The 21186-nt window shown below is 42.1% G+C and overlaps 1 protein-coding gene across 8 annotated transcripts in view; it reads left to right on the top strand.

Annotated features, from left to right (window-relative positions):
- STIM1 (stromal interaction molecule 1) overlaps positions 1-21186 on the top strand; it is a 197487-nt gene that overhangs the window by 113664 nt on the left and 62637 nt on the right. The window lies entirely within an intron of this gene.

The raw sequence follows: 21186 nt of genomic DNA, 5'->3' as shown, positions 1-21186 counted from the left end.
TCCCAGTCCAAATAAAGAACTCTCAAAACTCATCAATAGAAACCAAGCAACTCAGTAAAAAATGAGACAAGATTTGAGCAGACACTTCATCAGAGAAGATATATGCATGGCAAATAAGCATATGAAAAAATGCTCAATATCATTAGCTATTAGGGACGTACAAATTAAAACCACATTGAGGGACTTCCTTGGTGGTCCAGTGGGTAAGACTCTGTGCTCCCAATGCAGGGGGCCTGGGTTCGATCCTGGCTGGGGAACTAGATCCCTCATGCATGCCTCAACTAAAAGTTTGCATGCCACAACTAAAGATCCCGCATGCTGCAACTAAGACCCGGTGTAGCCAAAAAAAAACCAACCCACAATGAGATATCACTATACATCTATTTGGATGGGTAAAATTAAAAAGTAGTCAAAACCAAGTACCATGTGAGGAGGAAGAGCCACTAGAACTCTTACAGAGTTTCTTATAAAGCTGAACACAATTTAATACATATCTCAGCAGTTCTACTTCTAGGTATTTACCCCTATAGATAAATGAAAATTTATATTCGTACTAAAACCTGTACACAAATGTTTATAGCAGCTTTACTCATTGTCACCAAAAACTGGACACAAATCAGATGTCCTTCAGTGTGTGAATGGATAAAACAAACTATGGAAAACTACTCAGCAATAAGAGGAATGAACTATTGATGTACACAGCATAGATGAATCTCAAAGGCGTTATTCTGAGTGAAGGAAACCATCTCAGATAGTTACATACTATATGATAACATCTAATGACATTCTAAGAAAGGCAAATCTATAGGGATGGAGGCCAGATCAGTGGTTACCAGGGGTTAGGGGTGTGGGGAGGGTTTGATTACAAAGGGGCAGCATGAGGGAGTTTTTTTTGGTAATGGAACTGTCCCATGTCTGGATTGTGGAGCAGTTATAAGAATCTACATAGGTACTAAAATTCATAGGCCCATATTCCCCCTGTGCCCTCCACCACAGTTAATTTCATCATATGTTAATTAAGAAAAATGTTCCCAGCATAGCATTGACACACAGTTCAGGCTCAGTGAATGCTAATTATTGACACCTTTCTGTTTCCTCTGTATTTCCAGGAAAGCTACCTACATCTGATGATTGTATATATATATTTTAATTAATTTATTTATTTTTGGCTGCATTGGGTCTTCATTGCTGCACACGGGCTTTCTCTAGTTGTGGCAAGCGGGGGCTACTCTTCGTTGTGGTGCGTGGGCTTCTCATTGTGGTGGCTTCTCTTGTTGCAGAGCACAGGCTGTAGGCACACGGGCTTCAGTAGTTGTGGCTCATGGGCTCTCGAGTGCAGGCTCAGTAGTTGTGGCATATGGACTTAGCTGCTCCGCGGTCTGTGGGATCTTCCCGGACCAGGGCTCGAACCCATGTACCCTGTGCTGGCAGGCAGATTCTTAACCACTGAGCCACCAGGGAAGTCCCTGACAATTGTATTTTAATGTTCATGTGTGGAATGACTGACCAATATCACTGTAGCAAGCATGTTGTCAGGCTGAGATGGGAGTCTTATGCAAGGGTGTGATCACACATTTTGCGGCGTGGAGATGGGTACGTTAGTATGAGCCTGGGAAGCTGCAAAATATACTTAACCTTCTGTTAGTGTCTGTGGTGTCTGGTGTAGAATATAGCACAGGGTTAAAAGCTTGTTCTGCAGAGTCACACAGACCCAGGTTTAAACCTGGCTCTCCCTTTACCAGCTGTGGAAACTTTGAGAAGTTACTTAATCTCTTTAAGCCTCAGTTTCCTCATTAGAAGTGGAGTGATACCCATTTACCATTGCAACAAAAAGAATAAAATACCTGGGAATAAACCTACCTAAGGAGACATAAGACCTGTATGCAGAAAACTGTAAGACACTAATGAAATAAATTAAAGGTGATACAAACAGATGGAGAGCTATACCATGTTCTAGGATTGGAAGAATCAACATTGTGAAAATGACTATACTACCCAAAGCAATCTACAGATTCAATGCAATCCCTATCAAACTACCACTGGCATTTTTCACAGAACTAGAACAAAAAATTTCACAATTTGTATGGAAACACAAAAGACCCCGAATAGCCAAAGCAATCTTGTGAAAGAAAAATGGGGCTGGAGGAATCAGACTATAGTACATACTTCTATATGTACTATACTTCAGACTATAGTACAAAGCTACAGTCATCAAGACAGTATGGTACTGGCACAAAAACAGACATATAGATCAATGGAACAGGATAGAAAGCCCAGAGATAAACCCACACACATATGGTCAACTTATTTTTGATAAAGGAGGCAAGAATATACAATGGAGAAAAGAGCCTCTTCACTAAGAGGTGCTGGGAAAACTGGGCAGCTACATGTAAAAGAATGAAACTAGAACACTCCCTAATACCATACACAAAATTAAACTCAAAATGGATTAAAGACCTAAATGTAAGGCCAGACACTATCAAACTCTTAGAGGAAAACATAGGCAGAACACTCTATGACATAAATCACAGCAAGATCCATTTTGACCCACCTCCTAGAGAAATGGAAATAAAAACAAAAATAAATAAATGGGACCTAATGAAACTTAAAATCTTTTGCACAGCAAAGGAAACCATAAACAAGATGAAAAGACAACCCTCAGAATGGGAGAAAATATTTGTAAACGAAGCAACTGACAAAGGATTAATCTCCAAAATATACAAGCAGCTCATGCAGCTCAATATCAAAAAAACAAACAACCCAATCCAAAAATGGGCAGAAGACTGAGATAGACATTTCTCCAAAGAAGATATACAGATTGCCAAGAAACACATGAAAGGATGCTCAACATCACTAATCATTAGAGAAATGCACATCAAAACTACAATGAGGTATCACCTCACACCAGTCAGAATGGCCATCATCAAAAAATCTACAAACACTAAATGCTGGAGAGGGTGTGGAGAAAAGGGAACCCTCTTGCACTGTTGGTGGGAATGTAAATTGATACAGCCACTATGGAGAACAGTATGGAGGTTCCTTAAAAAACTAAAAATAGAACTACCATGTGACCCAGCAATCCCACTACTGGGCCTATACCCTGAGAAAACCATAATTCAAAAAGAGTCATGCACCACAATGTTCATTGTAGCTCTATTTACAGTAGCCAGGTCATGGAAGCAACCTAAGTGTCCATCGACAGATGAATGGATAAAGACGATGTGGCACATATATATAATGGAATATTACTCAGCCATAAAAAGAAATGAAATTGAGTTATTCGTAGTGAGGTGGATGGACCTAGAGTCTGTCATACAGAGTGAAGTAAGTCAGAAAGAGAAAAACAAATACCGTATGCTAACACATATATATGGAATCTAAAAAAAGAAAAACATGGTTCTGAAGAACCTAGAGGCAGGATAGGAATAAAGACACAGACATAGAGAATGGACTTGAGGACACGGGGAGGGGGAAGTGTAAGCTGGGAAGAAGTGAGAGAGTGGCATTGACATATATACACTACCTAATGTAAAATAGATAGCTAGTGGGAAGCAGCCGCATAGCACAGGGAGATCAGCTTGTGCTTTGTGACCACCTAGAGGGGTGGGATAGGGAGGGTGGGAGGGAGACACAAGAGGGAGGGGATATGGGGATATATGTATATATATATATAGCTGACTCACTTTGTTATACAGCAGAAACTAACACACCATTGTAAAGCAGTTATACTCCAGTAAAGATGTTAAAAAAAAAAAAAGTGGAGTGATAATAGTAGGTACCTCATGAAGTTGTTGTGAAGATTAAATGAAGTAATGCATATAAAGCACTTAGTACAATGCCTGGCATATAGAACAGGCTCAATAAAAGTTAGTTTTTGTTGTAATTATTGTTATCATCAGAAAGAACCTACATTTTCATAGAGATAAGCCTGTGTTCAAAACCTGGCTTTGCCACTTACTGGCTATGTGACATATAGGCAAATAACTTCACCTCTCTGAGCCTCAATTATTCAGCTGTTTGAGGAGGGTAACTCTTTGCAGGGTTGTTGTAAGAATTTAATGTATTCAAAGCCCCAAGCACAAGGGCTGGCACATGATAGGTTCTAAATTTATGTTTTTTCCTTCCTCAGCGTGATGGTACAGATAGTGAGGGCTGGCTTGTATCGCAAGAATTCCAAATCAGCTCTCTCATCATCCCAGGGCACCACAGTGTTCAGCTCTGGGAGCCACCCCCAGCAGCTTGGCTGACACGGCTGGGGCCAGGACCCTGCAGGAGGTAGTTCTGTCTTCACCCGAGTAGCTGATGTTAAGGGAAGTGGCGCGTGATAGAGCAGGGTCACACGTTTCTAGGGGCCACAACTTCTCTGTTAGCTCACTCAGCCTCCTGCCTATGCCTTTATTTTGAAAAAGGTCTAGGTGAAAGCTTCTGATTTTCCCCTACCCATCTGGAAGGCTAGAGGGTTTTGAACAAGGCCATGCTGTAGTAGTGTTGTCAGATGTGCTTGACTTTAGCATGGTGAAAGTTGACTTGTTTGTTACCTTTTTAAAATTGTTCCACCAAGAAGCATGCTAGGTCCTGGGAGGCTGTGAGGGTTGAGGAAGCATGGACTCTGGCACCAGGTGGAATCAGGGCTGGGGAAACAACCCTAAGGGGAGTAGCCGGCAGTTCCACTTGCAATAGCCAGAGGGCCAGTAGGAATTGGGCTGGAGGGGCAGTATATAGGGCCCTAAGAGCTTCTCACACTTAGCCAGTGCTGTGGCCAGCAAGGGTTAATTTGGACGAAGATAAGTAGCTGCATTATGCTCAGAAGTTATCATCATGACTAATAATGATTGTTATTCCCTCCTGAGGCTTGTGGCTTCATTTCTTTGTATCCAGATAGCTGTAGACACCCCTCAGTATTCCCTTGCCTCTAGTTTCTCCTTCACCAGTGCATGTACATGCTGCCAGTGATCTTCCTAAGTTACATTTTAATTTCCTTTTCTTATTCCATCTGACTTCCTGTGCCTGGCACGCCGTCCCTTCAAATCTGGCCTTAGCCTTTTTTTTTTTTTTTTTTCCCCTTTGGCCATGCTGTGCGACCTGTGGGATCTTAGTTCCTTGACCAGGGATTGAAGCCGGGCCATGGCAGTGAAAGTGCCAAGTCCTAACCACTGGACCACCAGGGAATTCCCTGGCCTTAGCCTGTAAGTCTCTCTAGACATACCTCCTACCACTCTGATCTGACTCTTGTCCTTCTTTGGGTCATAGTCATTCCATGTTTATTCCAGGTGCCCTTCTTTGCTCAGATAGTTCTCCTTTCTGGGAATTAACTTTTTATATCCCTCCCTCCAACCCCTGGTTCTGTCTGTATCGGTCTTAGGTGTCCTCTGGAATGCCCCAGCTTCACTTTTCATGAACCTTCCCTGGCTTTCTTCCCCCACTGATCTCTCTCATCTCAGTACTAACTCCTGTAGCACAGTCTACATCACTTGTTTAGCACTTAGAATGTCTTGCTTTGTACCCCAATGATTTTGATTGTATTGTTGCCTATAAGTTTGTCTTTTTGCACTAATACTGGAATTGCTAAAGCACGACTCTGATCGTTAGTCCTACCTTGTAAAGGGAGTGCGGTGGAAAAGTAACATTCCTACCATGTAACAAGTCCTGTGCCAGCTGAGTATATATGCAGTTTCATTTACTTCTCAACCACTCTATGAACTCGGTGTTATTAACTCTGTTTTAGAGATGATGAAACTGTAAGAGTGGCTTACCTTCACTAACTAAACTAATCTAAACTCTGACCTGCCCATCAGGGTTCCTGCAGTCTGACTTTAGCTCACCTGACTAGTTCTTGTTACCCTGCATTCCCTTACTCTATGCTGCAGCCATCTCAAACATGCTCTTAATATCTCATCACTGTGCCTTTGCTCCAGATAAACACTCATCCTGGCATCGCTCTGTTTCCCATTTTTGCCTGTAAAAATTCTGCTTGTCCTCCAAGGCCTAATCAGGGATTCTCAACCTCAGCACTGTTGACGCTTTGGGCCAGATTGTAGGATGTTTAGCACCATCCCTATAGCCTTTATACACTAGATGCTAATAGCAGCCACCCCACGCCCCACCCCACCCAAGCTGTGACAACCAAAAATTTTTTATTGCCAATTGTCAGTCACCCTGGGGAATAGAATTGCTCCTGGTTGAGAACTACTGGCCCTAGATTAAATGTTGCCTCCAAGAAATCTTGTTTGTTCCCCTACAGTGGGAAGTAATCCTTCCTCTCCCATGTTCCAGAGTACTTGGCATGAAGCCCTCATCTGGCATATTGCTTTGCTCCGTATTGTAATTAGTTGGGTTCATCCTTGTCTGTCCTACCAGACTGTGAGTGCCTCCCCGGAGCAGGAACCAGGTCTCATTCATCACTGCTTCTCCCACAGTGCTTGTTGCAGGGCCTTGCACACAAAGGTGATGTGTTACATTTTTTTGAATTTGAAAGCAAAGATCCTATCTTATCTCTGTGTGCTCCTTAAATTGTTTCACTAGGGCAGAGCAAGAGTATAGAGTTGGCTGGTCAATGGTATGGGGGACAGGGTGCTTTTGACTTGTGAGTTCCTGGCCAGGATAGCAGCTGAGTCAATGGTGGGCTGTTTCTAGAAGTTGCTAGGGTCTGGGCTCCAGACGTTTGTGTATGATGTGTGTGTCTGACCTCCTCTGTGACCGCTTCCCTATCCCTCTGCCCTGTGCTATGAATCATATACAGAATCTGGATGGAGGTAAAATCACTATAGTTAAAATACTAGGAAAGACAGAGAAAAACATACAAGAGGGGTGTTGAAGAAAGGAAAAGACGCTGAGACTGCTGAAAGGCTGTGTGACTGAGCAAAGCATGCACAGGCATTGGAGTAAGAAAGACGAGGGTTTTAGGTGTACAGTTAATAGTTGTATGACCTTGGGAAGTTTGTTAAACTCTGTGAGCTTTGTTTCCTCACTGTCGAATGGGGACAGTAATCCTTACCTTGAAAGGTTATGGCACAGATGAAATGAACTTGTGCATAGAGAGTCCCCAGCCTGTGGCTTAGTTCCCAGTAGTAGTATTACTTACTACTTCTACTCCTACCCACCTGTAATGTGCTAGGCCTGTGCTGGGTGCTTCTACATAAAATCGCTCATGTCATCTTTACAAGAAACGTCTACTGTGGGGTACATAGTAATTTTTCCATGTAACTGATACGGAAACTGAGACTGAATTAGCTCACAGTTATCCATTTTTTTGGGTTATTGCAACTCACATCTGCCTCAGGCTGATGAAAATGTTTCAGACTTGTGGTGATTGTACACCTCTGTGATTATGCTAAAAACCCTTGAGTTGTACACTAAGATGGTATGTGCATTATATCTCAATGAAGATGTTAAAAAAATAAAAGTGTCACTACATTGGTTGGAGTAGTGATCACCTTCCACTTGCCTTTCTGTAGCCCAATCCATAAGAATCCCTAGTGCTTTGTAGAAAACACATTGAAAACCATATTGACTTCTATCTCCATTTCCCCCACTCCTTACTTTGACAGATATGAAGAGGTGCTTCCAAGTCTGAATTACCATGGTTTCTGGAAGCAGAGATCCCTGGTTAGCTAGCTGACAGCTAGGTTCCCTCTGTTTCTGGGCAGGTGTAGATGGCTTTTGAGGACACCAGACGGAACAGCCTTTGGGAGAATTTCTTTCTCCTCCCTCCCTCCCTCCCTCCCTCCCTCCCTCCCTTCCTTCCTTTCTTCCTCCCTCTCTCCCTCCCTTCCTTCCTCCCTCCCTCCCTTCCATCCTCCCTCCCTTCCTTCCTCCCTCCCTCCCTTCCTCCCTCCCTCCCTTCCTTTCTTCCCCCCTCCCTCCCTCCCTTCTTTCTCTTTTTTTATAGTTGTCACTTCTGGGGAAGCTAAGGGAGAGCCAGGTGGTAATTCTCTCTCACCCACACACCAGGGACCTGAATCCAATTCTTGACCCTTGTCATATGGAGCTCCATGAGGGGAGATATCAAAGGCAGCTGGCTGATTAGCCCCAGTTTTATTTTTCCTGGGTTTGCCTTGTGCTCAGGGCCTTCCTCTGATATCTAGTGCTGCTACCATGCTGGCCCCTCAGAAGCAGAGTTCTCCCCTTGGTCCCTGAACATAGAGTTTCCTTGTTTCCTCTTTGAACAGCTTTGACAGCCTAGAGTTTTTTTTGCTTTGTTTTGTTTTGCTTTTTTAAGCTTACTATATGAAAAGTAGGGCAGAAAAAACTTGCACACAATTATTCGAATAACCTCAGCATGGGTTTTGATGTATACATTTCTGCTGCTGCAGTAACTCTTCTTTGACCGAAAGGACTGTTACAGTTTGGAGGCACTCCGCTGTTTTTGGCCTTCTAGCTCCCTGCCTATCTCCTGGTGCAGTCACCATCTTATCTCCTGCCTTATGGAACATTCTGACCCCCTGCCCTTAATTCAGACAAAACACAGATTGAAGTCTGCTCAGACCCTTTGGACAGAACAGAGATGACTGATACCATGAGAGATCATCCTTCAGGTAAAACGTGCTCTGTAGGCTAGGGAAATGACCTATCCCCATTTTTCCTTGTAAATACTTAATTATGGATGGCTGTAGCATTCACTCACCAGGGGTGCCTCATAGTCAGCTTCCAGGCTGCAACCCCAGTGAGTCCAAGTTCTGTGGCCTTCCTCAGGCATTCAGCCCTAACTTCTAGGAGGGCTTCCTGGCATTCTGTGAGTTTCTTAGAATAAAGTATCTGGAAATTGACTTTTAAAAGTCTAAGCATGGGGCTTCCCTGGCGGCGCAGTGGTTGAGAGTCTGCCTGCCAATGCAGGGGACACGGGTTCGAGCCCTGGTCTGGGAAGATCCCACATGCTGCGGAGCAACTAGGCCCGTGAGCCACAACTACTGAGCCTGTGCATCTGGAGCCTGTGCTCCTCAACAAGAGAGGCCGCGATAGTGAGAGGCCTGCGCACCGCGATGAAGAGTGGCCCCCGCTCGCCGCAACTAGAGAAAGCCCTCGCACAGAAACGAAGACCCAACACAGCTAAAAATTAAAAAAAAAATAAAATAAAAAAAAAAGTCTAAGCATGAGCTTTGGAGTCTGACCTGAGTTCAGATGCAAGCTCAGCAGTGTACTAGCTATAAGGCCAAGTATTTTGGAGGCTCACTTTCCTTATCCGTAGAATAGAATAGAGATGAAAATAAGACACACTTTGGCATTCATAAGCCCTTAGGCTAGTGAGAGAGGCAGATATGTAAACTGGCAATGACAACGGCCCATCTTCAGGGCTGTAATAGTGGTGTGCACAGGAGACTGTGGGAGTTTCAAGAGGAATAGGGGCGAGGTAATCTAACATGTGCTGGTGTAGCAAAAGACACATTGTCAGCCAGCACTCAGGGAAGGGTACCGGTTGCTAGACAAACTGAGCTACACGTCAGAGGGAGTAAGCATCGTTTGCAATCTGTCCTAGTGCCTTAGCCAGATACAGGGTGAAGCAGCAGCTCCCCCAGATGGTTCCACTCATGTTTCCAGGAAAACCCAGACGGTGGTTTGCTTTGACAGATAGGGAAATTCTTTCTCACTAAGCAGACTGTTGTTTTCCTTCCTCCCCTCTTTGTTGGTGAGTCTGCTTTGTCTGTTCTGGATGGCAATCCTGTTAATGGCAGGGATTAGTTGTACTTGTAAGGCTTCTGTGTGTGTGTGTGTCTATATATGTGTATATGTCTATATGTGCCTTTGTGTTTGTTTCTTTGTGTGTGTGTATACATCATTTTGTGCCTTTCTGTATTTAGATGTGTCTGTGCGCATAAGAAGTAGAGGAGGGGAGGAACACTGAGCCAAGGAAGTAGGAGCTGAGAGAAGGCCCATGAGCCAGGTCAGAGATCGAGGAGAAGATTAGGAGCGAAAGGTTACAGTGCAGTACAGTGTGCAGGACCTGGGGGCAAAAACAGAGCCAGGAAGTATAATCAGGAATCCAAAGCTGCTGTTAGTCTAGGCAGGATCTGGGCCCTACAAAGTGGTAGGCAGAATGCAAGGGTCATCTACGGCCAGAAATGGTCAAGCCAGCAGAGAGAGAAAAGATCTGCTTCAGGTATTAAGTAAGCTTCTGGATCTTCCTGTCTAAGGAAGAATCAGCCACTGGCTCCCAAGGTCCTGCTTGTCTTCAGACCTCACTGGTGTTTGTGTTTGTTTGTCTGTATGTATCTATATTTATGCCAGTCTCTCAGTGCATGTCTGTATCTGCATGTGCATCACTTTCAGTGTACTTAATGGCATTAGAAGCAATTGGTTTCCAGTGCAATGTCTGATTCACTTGAGGATCCATGACCACCACCACCCCTTATTTGTCCTCGTGTTCCCCATCCCCTTATTTCTGTCTTCCTTCTCTAAACATATTTAGTGTCTGGTCTGTGCTGGATGTTGGGTATGCAAAGACTAATAAGGAAGACAAATTTTCTGCCTGTAAAGAGCTCACGTATTAGTGAGGCAGAAAGACACACGTGTTCAATCCTAATAGGTATTGTGATGAGAGATGAGCATTGCATGCTCTGTAAGTACAGAAGAGGGAATTTAACCCATCCTAGGATGCCAGGAAAGATGACACAGAAGAGGTGGTGCCTGAGATGAATAGGAGTTAACCTTGGGACGAGAAAGGTACAGCAAGTGGAGGAATGAGTATGATGTCCCTTTGGGATCTGTGAGTCAGTGGTTGTTTTACTTTGAGCATAGAAGGTAATGGTGGGGCAGGGAGGGAGAGGTTGGAAATGAGGTTGGAGAGGCAGGCATAAGCCAGATTCTTGCCATACTGAGAAACTTGGATTTTATCCCAAAGATGATGAGCTAGAAGGATTTTAAACAGAGATGGCTCTAGTTCTGACTCAAGGTATGTCAGGAGCAGGCCTTGCCAAGCAGGTAAAACTGGAACTTGGTTTTCAAAGGGGAGCAGGGTTTACCAATGAAGAAAGAAGGAGGAGCATTCCAGGAAAGATGAACTTTATGAGTAAAGGCAGGAGGCAAAAAAAAGAAAAGGGCAAGTTTGGGAGACATCAAGTAGGGAGATGTCTAGAGAATAGTTTCTTCATCTACGAGATAGCGATACCGGTAATACATCCCTTTGACGGCTGGTGTAAGGCTCAAATAAGATAATGGATGTAAAGAAGCCTTTATAAACCATAATGCTGTGTGAACATTTCAATAGTAGCAGCTGTTACCCAGCTTGTCCTCTTCTGCCCTCAGTGCCCAGCAGCATCAGGCCCTCCCGGGTGTAGGTCAGGTAGGCGTGCACCTCAGCAGCATGGCATGATCGGGTAAGAACCAGGCCCTCTTTCACCTAGCAGCCCTGCATCTTGAGGAGGAGGGGCTTAGAAGCTGCTGGGACTCAGAGCTGGTTCACTTAGGATACATCATTTTCCACAGTGTGACCCCTCTTGCCAAGCGACCCAGGTTCAGAATAGTCAAACATTCCTGAAGCACCTTCTACATACAGGTACTGTGAGGGACTGTGCCTTACATGATCTCATTGTCTCCACATTTTAACTGTGAGGTAGTCTGCATTTTACAGGCTTAAGGAGATGTGGTGAGTAAGTGGCAGAGATGGGATCCGAGTCTGTATCGGTGAGATTTTTTCCTGTATGTCCCTTCACAAGTCTTCTGATATCTCTGGGTGGTGAGCAAGTTCCCTGATTAGTTCAGAGTGGAAAACTCTGTGAAGTCTCAGGCAGTGTGGGGTTGAGAGGATTGGAGAAAGTGTTTCTGGGCTCTGTCTTTGGGATTGAGCCATAGCCCTTTCCTCCACATAGGACAGTGGTTCTTGCCTTCAAGGACTGACTTTCCTCCATATATCTGACTCACCCAGGTGTTTTCAATATGTCTGATTAATCTGTGTCCTCAGATCCCAGCATAGGACATGCCACATAGTCACTACTCAGAAGATGCTGGTTGGGCAAATGAATGAACAAATGCCTCTTAATAGAGGCTTCATGTCTTCACTCATCCCTTCTGCCTTCTCTTGTGGTACCATCATGCTCTAAAATGAGATTTTGTTCTTAAGGATTTTTTTTTTTATATTGCTCATTGACACATAAGCCTAAATTCTCCTTCTTAGAGTTGATTAGGAGCCAGAATGTTCTTAAAGAGGAGGCATGAGTTTGCCTTACTCTCTTATATTCTCTGTTCCCAAGCCTTTTCCTCTATTCACTCAGTGCCCAAAGGTGAGTGGCATTTATAAGGAACACATGGTGAGCCCTCAACTCTTACCAAGTTGGTATAAAGTTGATGTTCTATTTTGGAAATGGAGTCCAGGAGGTTTTCCTGCTGTTGAGTGCTTGGCTGGGTTTGTATTTCCCAGGGTGTTGGAAAGCCATGCATAGGAATGGTAGTGAGTGTGGGAGAAAAACTGAAAGGGGAATCAAAACTGACTCTTGTTCATGGGGATTGTAAGGGAGAGAGATTTCCTTAGTACTTGAAGCCATAATGGAGGGAGGATTAGGTGCATTTAGTCCGGGGTCAGCAAAATATGACCCCCTTCCTGTTTTTTATAGAGTCCATAAAACTAAGAATAGCTTTTATTTTATTTTTTTTTATTTTTAATTTAATTTTATTTATTTTTTTATACAGCAGGTTCTTATTAGTTATCTATTTTATACGTATTAGTGTATATATGTCAGTCCCAATCTCCCAAGAATAGCTTTTACATTTTTAAATAGCTGGGAGAAGAATCCAAAGAAGAATTTTGTGACATGCAAAATCTGTATGAAATTCAAATTTCAGTGTCCATAAGTAAAGATTCATTGGCACAGAGCCACTCTTATTCATCTACATCTTGTCCATGGCTGCTTTCACAGAAGAGCAGAGTTGAGTCGAGTAGTTGTAACAGACTGTATGGCTCACCAAGCCTAAAATATTTACTGTCTGGCCCTTTACAGAAAAAGTTTGCCTGGCCCTGGTCGAACCCACCAGTTTTTAAAAAATAGCTTTATTGGTTCCAACATCTGGGTTCTTAACCTCTACTCTACACTGCTTTGTAGTAGCTTTATTGGGATATAATTCACATACCATATAATGTACCCATTTAAAATGTACAATTTAATGGTTATTACTATATTCACAGATATGTGCAACCATCCCTGGAGTCCGTTTTAGAACATTTTTGTCACCTCAGAGGGAAAACCAATACACATTAGCTATTGTCCCCCTGTCTTCCTATTCCCCCTAGCCCTAATCTACTTTCTGTCTCTAAAGATTTGCTTATTCTAGACATTTCATATTGGAATCATATAATATGTGGTCCTTTGTGACTGGCTTATTTCACTTAATATAATGTTTTCCAAGTTCATCCATGTTGTAGCATGTATCAGAACTTCATTCCTTTTTATGGCTGAATAATATTCTATTGTATGGACACTCTGCATTTTGCTTATTCACCCATCAGTTGATGGATATTTGGGTTGTTTCTACCTTTTGGCTGTTATGAATAATGCTGCTATGGTACAGGTTTTTGTGGATAGATTTTTTTATTTTATTTTATTTTTTATTTAAATAATTAAAAAAAATTTTTTATTGTTATTATTCTGACCACACTGCATGGCTTGTGGGATCTTAGTTTCCCAACCAGAGATTGAACCCGGGCCATGGCAGTGAAAGCTCGGAGTCCTAACCACTGGACTGTCAGGGGATTCCCAGTGGACAGATGTTTTTATTTCTCTTGGGTGTATACTTAGGAGTGGAATTGCTGGGTCATACGGTGACTATGTTTACCCTTTGAGGAACTGCCATACTGTTTTCCAAAGTGGCTGAACCATTTTACATTCATGTCAGCAGAGCATGGGTTCTAATTTCTTCATATCCTAACACTTGTTATTGTCTAATTTTTAAAATTATAGCTATCTTAGTGGATGTGAAATAATATCTCATTATGGTTTTGATTTGCATTTCCCTGTTGATTAATTTTGCCAAACATCTTTTCATGTGCCTATTCATCATTTGTATATCTTGTTTTGAGAAATTTTAAAAAAAATTATTTTATATTGGAGCATAGTTGATTAACAATGTTGTGTTAGTTTCAGGTATACAGCAAAGTGATTCAGTTATACATATACATGTATCTATTCTTTTTCAAATTCTTTTCCCCTTTAGGTTATTATATAATATTGAGCAGCATTCCTTGTGCTATACAGTAGGTCCTTGTTGGTTATCTATTTTAAGTACAGCAGTGTATACATGTCCATCCCAAACTCCCAAAGTCCCCTTCTAAGAATTTGAAAGGGATCTGAAACTTACCATGACCCAAACTGGGTTCTAAATGTCACCTCATCCAAAACCTTCTCTTCCACAGCCTTTGTCATCTCAGTTGAAGGCAACTCCATTATTTCCATTGCCTGGACCAAAAAATACTCTGAATCATCCATAATTCCTCTCATGCCCCATATCCATTGGTAAATCCAGTGGGTTCTACCTTCAAAATATGTCCAAAATTTAATCATTTCTCACCCCTACTCCACTGCAGGTACTGAGACTCAACAGCCTTGTAACAGATCACCATGTCTACAGTCTATTCTCAGTGTAGCAACCAGAGAGCTTTAAAAAATGTAAACCAGATCATTTCACTCCTCTGCTCAAAACCCTGTTTTAGCTCCATTTCTCGTTTAGTGTGAAAGCCAAAGTTAACACTAGAGTCAGCAAAGTCCAGGGCTTCCCTAGTGGCACAGTGGTTGAGAATCCGCCTGCCAATACAGGGGACACAGGTTCGATCCCTGGTCCGGGAAGATCCCACATGCCGCAGAGCAACTAAGCCCGTGCGCCACAACTACTGAGCCTGTGCTCTGGAGCCCGTGAGCCACAACTACTGAGCCTGCATGCTGCAACTACTGAAGCCCATGCGCCTAGAGCCTGTGCTCCACAGCAAGAGAAGCCACCGCAATGAGAAGCCTGTGCACCTCAGCGAAGAGTAGCCCCCACTCGCCGCAACTAGAGAAAGCCCGCGCACAGCAATGAAGACCCAACACAGCCAAAAAAAAAAAAAAAGTCAGTAAGGTCCTATGTGACCTGGCTTCCACTTATCATTAGGATCTCCTCCTCTTCATCTATCTCCTTTGGTCTTTCACTTCAGCCACACTCCATGCTGTTTCTCAAACACTCCTTGTTTTTCCTGTCTTAGGGCCTTTGTTCTAGCTCTTACCTCTGTCTGGAATATTCTTCCCCCATATATCCACTTTGATAACTCCCTCATGTTTCCAAATATTTTGTCTTTTCTCATACTTCTCCTTATCAATGAGACCTTCCTAGACTACCCTATGTAATAATGAAATCTGCAAGCCTACTGCATTTCTGGCACCTACATCCTCATTACACATCACTTCTTCTTTTTGTTGTTTGTTTTTTTGGCTTGTTTTTTATTTTTAAGGATTTAATCACCTTCTGGATTCTATCATTTAATCCATAAGGGCAAGGGATCTGTTTTGTTCATTGCTAAATCCCTGGTACCTAGAATAGTGCTCAGTGTTGATACTCTATAAATATTGTTAAGTGAATGAATGAATTTATTTAAAAAGGAACAGATTTATTTTTTTACATGGATTCAAATTACTATCTGGGGTCCCTTACTAACCTTAAGAATGTCCTTTAGTGCTTTTTATCAGTATCAGGTGTGTCAGCTAGCAAAGAATTTTTTCAGTGTTTACTTTGCCTTCACTTTTTTTAATTTTTAAATTAATTTTTGGCTGCACTGGGTCATCGTTGCTGCGCGAGTGCTTTCTCTAGCTGTGGCGAGTGGGGGCTACTCTTCATTGTGGTGCTTGGGCCTCTCATTGAGGTGGCTTCTCATTGTGGTGTCTGGGTTCTAGGTGTGCGGGCTTCAGTAGTTGTGGCTTGCAGGCTCTAGAGCGCAGGCTCAGTAGTTGTGGCGCACGGGCTTAGTTGCTCCGCAGCATGTGAGATCTTCTCGGACCAGAGCTGGAACCCATGTCCCCTGCATCGGCAGGCGGATTCTTAACCACTGCACCACCAGGGAAGTCCCACATCCATTGTTTTTGATGAGAAGTAGGCTGTTATTTTTATTTGGCTTCCTTTATGTGTAATGAATTATTTTTCTTTTGCTGCTTTTAAGATTTTCTCCTTGCCTTTGGCTTTTAGCTTTTTCTGTGATGTGTCTGTTTGTGGATCTCTTTGCATTTATCCTATCCTCTTTGAAGTTTGTTGAACTTTCTGGATGGGTAGATTAATGCTTTTCAATAAACTTGGGAAATTCCCAGACATTATTTCTTTCTATATATATTTTTTCTGCTCCTTTCTCTTCATCTTCTCCTTTTATTTATTTTTATTTTTAATTTTTTTTGGCCATGCCACGTGACTTGTGGGATCTCAGTTCCCCGACCAGGGATTGAACCCGGCCCACGGCAATGAAAGCCCGGAATCCTGACCACTGGGCCACCAAGGAACTCCCCATCCTTGCCTTTTGATCCTTCCATTATGCATATGAGCAAAATGGTGTTCCACATTTCTCTGAAACTGTTCATTTTTTCTCATTCTTTTTTTCTCTCTGTTTTTTGGATTGTGTAATCTACTTCAGCCTATCTTCAAGTTTGCTATTTCTGTCTTTTGCTGGTTCAGAGCTGCTGTTGAGCTCCTCTCTTAGTTACTGTACTTTTCAACTCCACAACATACCTTTGGTTCTTTTTTGTAATTTCTGTGTATTGATATCCTTTATTTGATGTGACATTGTCATCACACATTCCCTTACTTCTTTAATCATGGTTTCCTTTAGTCTTTGAACATATTTATAATGGCTACTTTGGAGCCTTTTTCTGTTAAATTTGAAATTTGGTTGCTCTCACAGACAGTTTCTGTTGCCTGCTTTTTTTCTGGTGTATGGATCATACTCTCCTGTTAATTTGCATGCCATATATATATATATGAAACAACATATGTATTGTTAGAAACTGGATGTTTTTGATCATATACTGGAGCAATTCTGGCTCCTGGTCCAACCCCTCTGGGGCTTGTTATTATTTACTTGTTTGTTTGGTGACTGGAAAGATTATTTCAGTGGTCTGTTCCCACCACCTCCTGACAGTGTGAAGCCTCTGATGTTGCTTCTCAGAGGGTGCAGCTTTGGATATGCCCACAGTCACCTTTGGATGACAGTGGTTTTGGCAGGGCTCTCTTTGACTCTGTCTTTTCCTGGCCCCACTCAGCTGTTAAGCTCTGTTAGTTGCCATCTGATGACTCTATTGTTTTCAACAATGCCCTGGGGCATAAATTTTCTCCACAGACTGATCCACTCATATTAGGGCTCCTTTGAAAGGATAGTTCCTGAGATCAGTGTTTGAGATTTGTTCTTACAAGAGGAGGGCTCCTCCCAGCTGTCTCTGTTCCCAGTTCTCATCAGCAAATTCTTTAGCCTACAGTTTAGCCTATATCTCCAATAAATCCACCCCTCTCCTCCCAATTGCCTTTCACCAGAACTTTCACTGTTTTTCACAGAGCCCTTAGTCTTAAACTTCTTCACATTCTGTTGCAAATAAAATAATTTCCTTTGGGGAGAGGTTCAAAACTCTCTAAAGCCTGCTTCTCCTACCAGGCAAGAACTCTGAGCTATGGTTCTGGAGTTGGAGGTGGGGACGATGATCTTCTTCTCTTTGAGTGACACCCCCAGTTTAGGAGCTGAGCACTTGGTGGAGGGATGACAGTAGCCTCGTGCCTTCTTGGCTTGCCTCTCCCAGAGTATAATTGCTGTCTTTTAAGCTAGGGAAATGGAAGTCAGGTCCCCAGTATGCTCAGTGGCTCTGCATCCAAGGTGAAGTCCCTGCCCCATGAGTGGGGGCTGGGTGGAAGTAGGGAGGCCCACTTCTTTGCTGGATTCACCTAGAACTTAGCTTTAGCAACAGGTAACTGGAAGAAGGAGGAGACATAGCCTTCCAACTGGGAGCTTGGGGACGAGGGAGCCCTGTGTTCTTGGCTGCATCAGTCTGGAATGGAGTTTCTGTCTTACTGATTTGTAAGTGAGGAGAGAGAGAGGGAGCAGGTGTTAATTAAAACACTAGACTCTCACTGTTCTTACTGAGTTTTAGTAGATCTTCTTGAGCAAATGTTTCTTCATTTGCTGTATGCCCTAGGACAATTTCTAGAGACTTTGAATGATTGCTTTTTTTTTTTTTTTACGGTATCAGAGATTATATATTTGCATTTTCCAAGTTTTCTGTGATAATGAAAATTACTTGTCATCCATAAAAACATGCTTATTAAAAAAACCCAAATAACCTAGAAGTAAATGAAGTAAATTACGTAAAGCCCCCTTTCATTCTTCCTCTCCCAATCCTAGTGCCTTGGGCAGAGGAAACCATCAATGTCTTGATATGCATTATTACAGACTTTTTTCTAGGCATGCACAGACACACACATGCCATATATATGTAAACAGGTCCATAACCATATAAACGTAAACAGGAGTGTGCGATTCAGTATTATTGTGCAACTTGTTTTTCATATCACTATGTCTTAGAAATATTTTCATGTCCACACTATAGAGCTCTTTTTATCTGCTGCAGAGTATTGCCTGGTAGGAGTTGGTATGTATTACTTCAACAATTTCTTCATTTATGTACAATCATGCTGCTTCAAATTTTTTGTTATTTCAAAAAATGCTTCGATACACATACTTATACCTGACTCCTAGGACTTGCGTGAAGATTTCTTCAGGTTGGATGCCTACAGTCAGAGCTGTTACATCAGAGGATAGACACCTTTTAAGTATTGATATACAGTGCCAAATTGTCCACCTGAAAAGTTACATGGATTTATACTTTCTCCAACAATGACAGAGTGCTCATTATCTCCAGCACTAGTTATTACCAATCCTTTCATAGCTGCCTTTTCAAGGGATGGGAAAATGGTATTCATTTTAATTTTTGACTGCTTATGAAGTTGAAAGTTTATACATGTTTGTTTATATTTCTTCTTTATAAAAATATTTTTATATCTTTTGTTCATCTTTTGTTTGGTTTCTAGGTGCTTTTATATTAAGGATCTTTAGCTTTTTGTTATATGTCACATAATGAATGATTGTTTTTAAAAAATAACTTTTGCCACTTTCACTGGAGAGTGGGTCTATGGAGCTTCTCACACTGTCAAGCCAGAAGTCCCCTCTAACTCATCAGTTTTTAAAAACATTTTTACCCATAACACATTCTATCCAGTGCTGTGTATTCATCCTATGTAAATGTAGCAGTATTGACCCCAAGAAGATAATCCTTTCTGTTTGGGGAAATATTTTTAAATTAGTGATCCATTTCTATCCCCCTTTCATAAGATTTCCCCGGCAGTAGTCCTTGGCTAGCTTGGATACTTTGGTCCCGATAGTTTGCAAGACTGGAGATGTCAAAATTTCTTAGTCTTTGCCATTCTGGCCAGGTACCTAGCAAGTTGCAACTTCAGATGCTGCCTCTAGGATTTGATCTGTGTCATGTGACCAATGTCATGGCCTGAGGACATCAAAGATGATTCCATGACAAGGACTAAGCTTTATCATTGACCTCAGAGAGATTCTCTGTACCTGCATGTGTGCTGGGTACTAGATATATAGGAGTAAAAGGAAAGGTGAAGTTGCTGCCTTAGAAGAAATTCCTCTAGTTGTGGAAATAGCCATGTAAACAGATGAGGATACTGCAGTAGGATAAGTGGATACTGTGATGGAGTCACGGAAGAGGAAGACCTAAGTTAGTTTTACCCATGTACAGAGTTGCTGATACGTCATTTGGGTCCGAAGAGATGATGGGAGAAGGAGAGTGTTTTAGCTAAGGGAACAGTATGTGCAAAGACATGAGACTGGTCAAGAGCCTGGTACTTTCAGAGAACTTCAAGTATTTCATCATCATTGGGGTTGGGAGGAAATGACAGTTGATGTGGCAAAGAAGGCAGGGAGGGTCTTGCCAAGGTTGTGAAATTTCTGTTTTAAATGGAGTTAAAGCTTTCAAAGTAAGAATCATAGAGTAGAATGGAAAGGGCCTTAGAGGTCAGTAGATTACAGTGCCTTGTCTATTGCTGATCGCTTGGCACATGGTCTTCATGTAGCAAGCACTTAGGAAATATCTGTCTTCTACCTCCTCTGTGTGTCTCCTTTACATATGAGAGATCAGCATCATTGTAATAGTGGGCTCCGGGATTGCACATTCTTAGTATCTTTATATTCCTCTTATAGTATATTAAATGTATTAATATTTAGGAGAGCTCAATTCATACATAGGAGAGCTTATTTTGTGCCAGGTACTATTCTAAGTCCTTTATGTGAATTAATCCATTTATAATACCCTCAATATAAGAGTATTATGAAGTTTGTACTATTATGTCCATTTTACAAATGATGTGACTAATACAATGAAAGTGAGTGGTAGAACCAGGATTCAAACCCAGGCAGCCTGGCTCTAGAATCAAGCTCTAAACCATCATGTTACACTGAACCCAAGCGAGTGTAACCCTCTGGCGCCTAGCTGGATATCTTTGTTTTAGATTGGCTGGCATTGTGGGGACCTTTTTCTTTCTTCTGTATAGTAGACATAATATGCATTGACTACCTACTGTAAGCTAAGCATTCTTCTGTGTGTTCTAGGGCAAGCTCAAGTGAGAGATACTCACTCAGTTATTTAATAACCACATACCTTGCTCTGTGCCAGGCTCTATGCTTGGAGATTGGCTTACAGAGCTAGAAAACACAAATAAAACACAGTTTCTATATTTGAGTTGCTTAAGGGGAGTAAAAGGGGGTAATTCAATAGGAATTATGGTATAATGGGATAAATACTGTCATAGGTATACACCCTGAGGACTAAGAGAACAAATAGGATAGAGCAATTAATTTGCTTGGGAGAGGTCTGGAAAACTTCACAGAGGCAGTGACTTTTTCTTCAGCAGATAAAGAGAAGGAGAAACATTTTAAACGGAGCACCTTGTGTAAAGGAAAAAGAGCATGGTCTAATTTGTTCAAGGAGCCTGAAGTGGCTTGATGTATCTAGAGCAAATGTTGGCAAACTTTTTCTATAAAGGGCCAGATAGTCAATATTTTAGGCTTTTCTGGCCACACAGTCTCTGTCACAACGACTCAAGTCTGCCTTTGAAGCATGAAAGCAGCTATAGACAGTGCATAAATGAATGAATGTGGCTGAGTTCCAATAAAACTTTATTTACAAAAACAAG

The sequence above is a fragment of the Balaenoptera acutorostrata genome, chromosome 9 (genome assembly GCF_949987535.1).
Source record: "Balaenoptera acutorostrata chromosome 9, mBalAcu1.1, whole genome shotgun sequence".
NCBI lineage: Eukaryota > Metazoa > Chordata > Mammalia > Artiodactyla > Balaenopteridae > Balaenoptera > Balaenoptera acutorostrata.
This window is presented reverse-complemented; position numbering and strand designations above follow the sequence as displayed.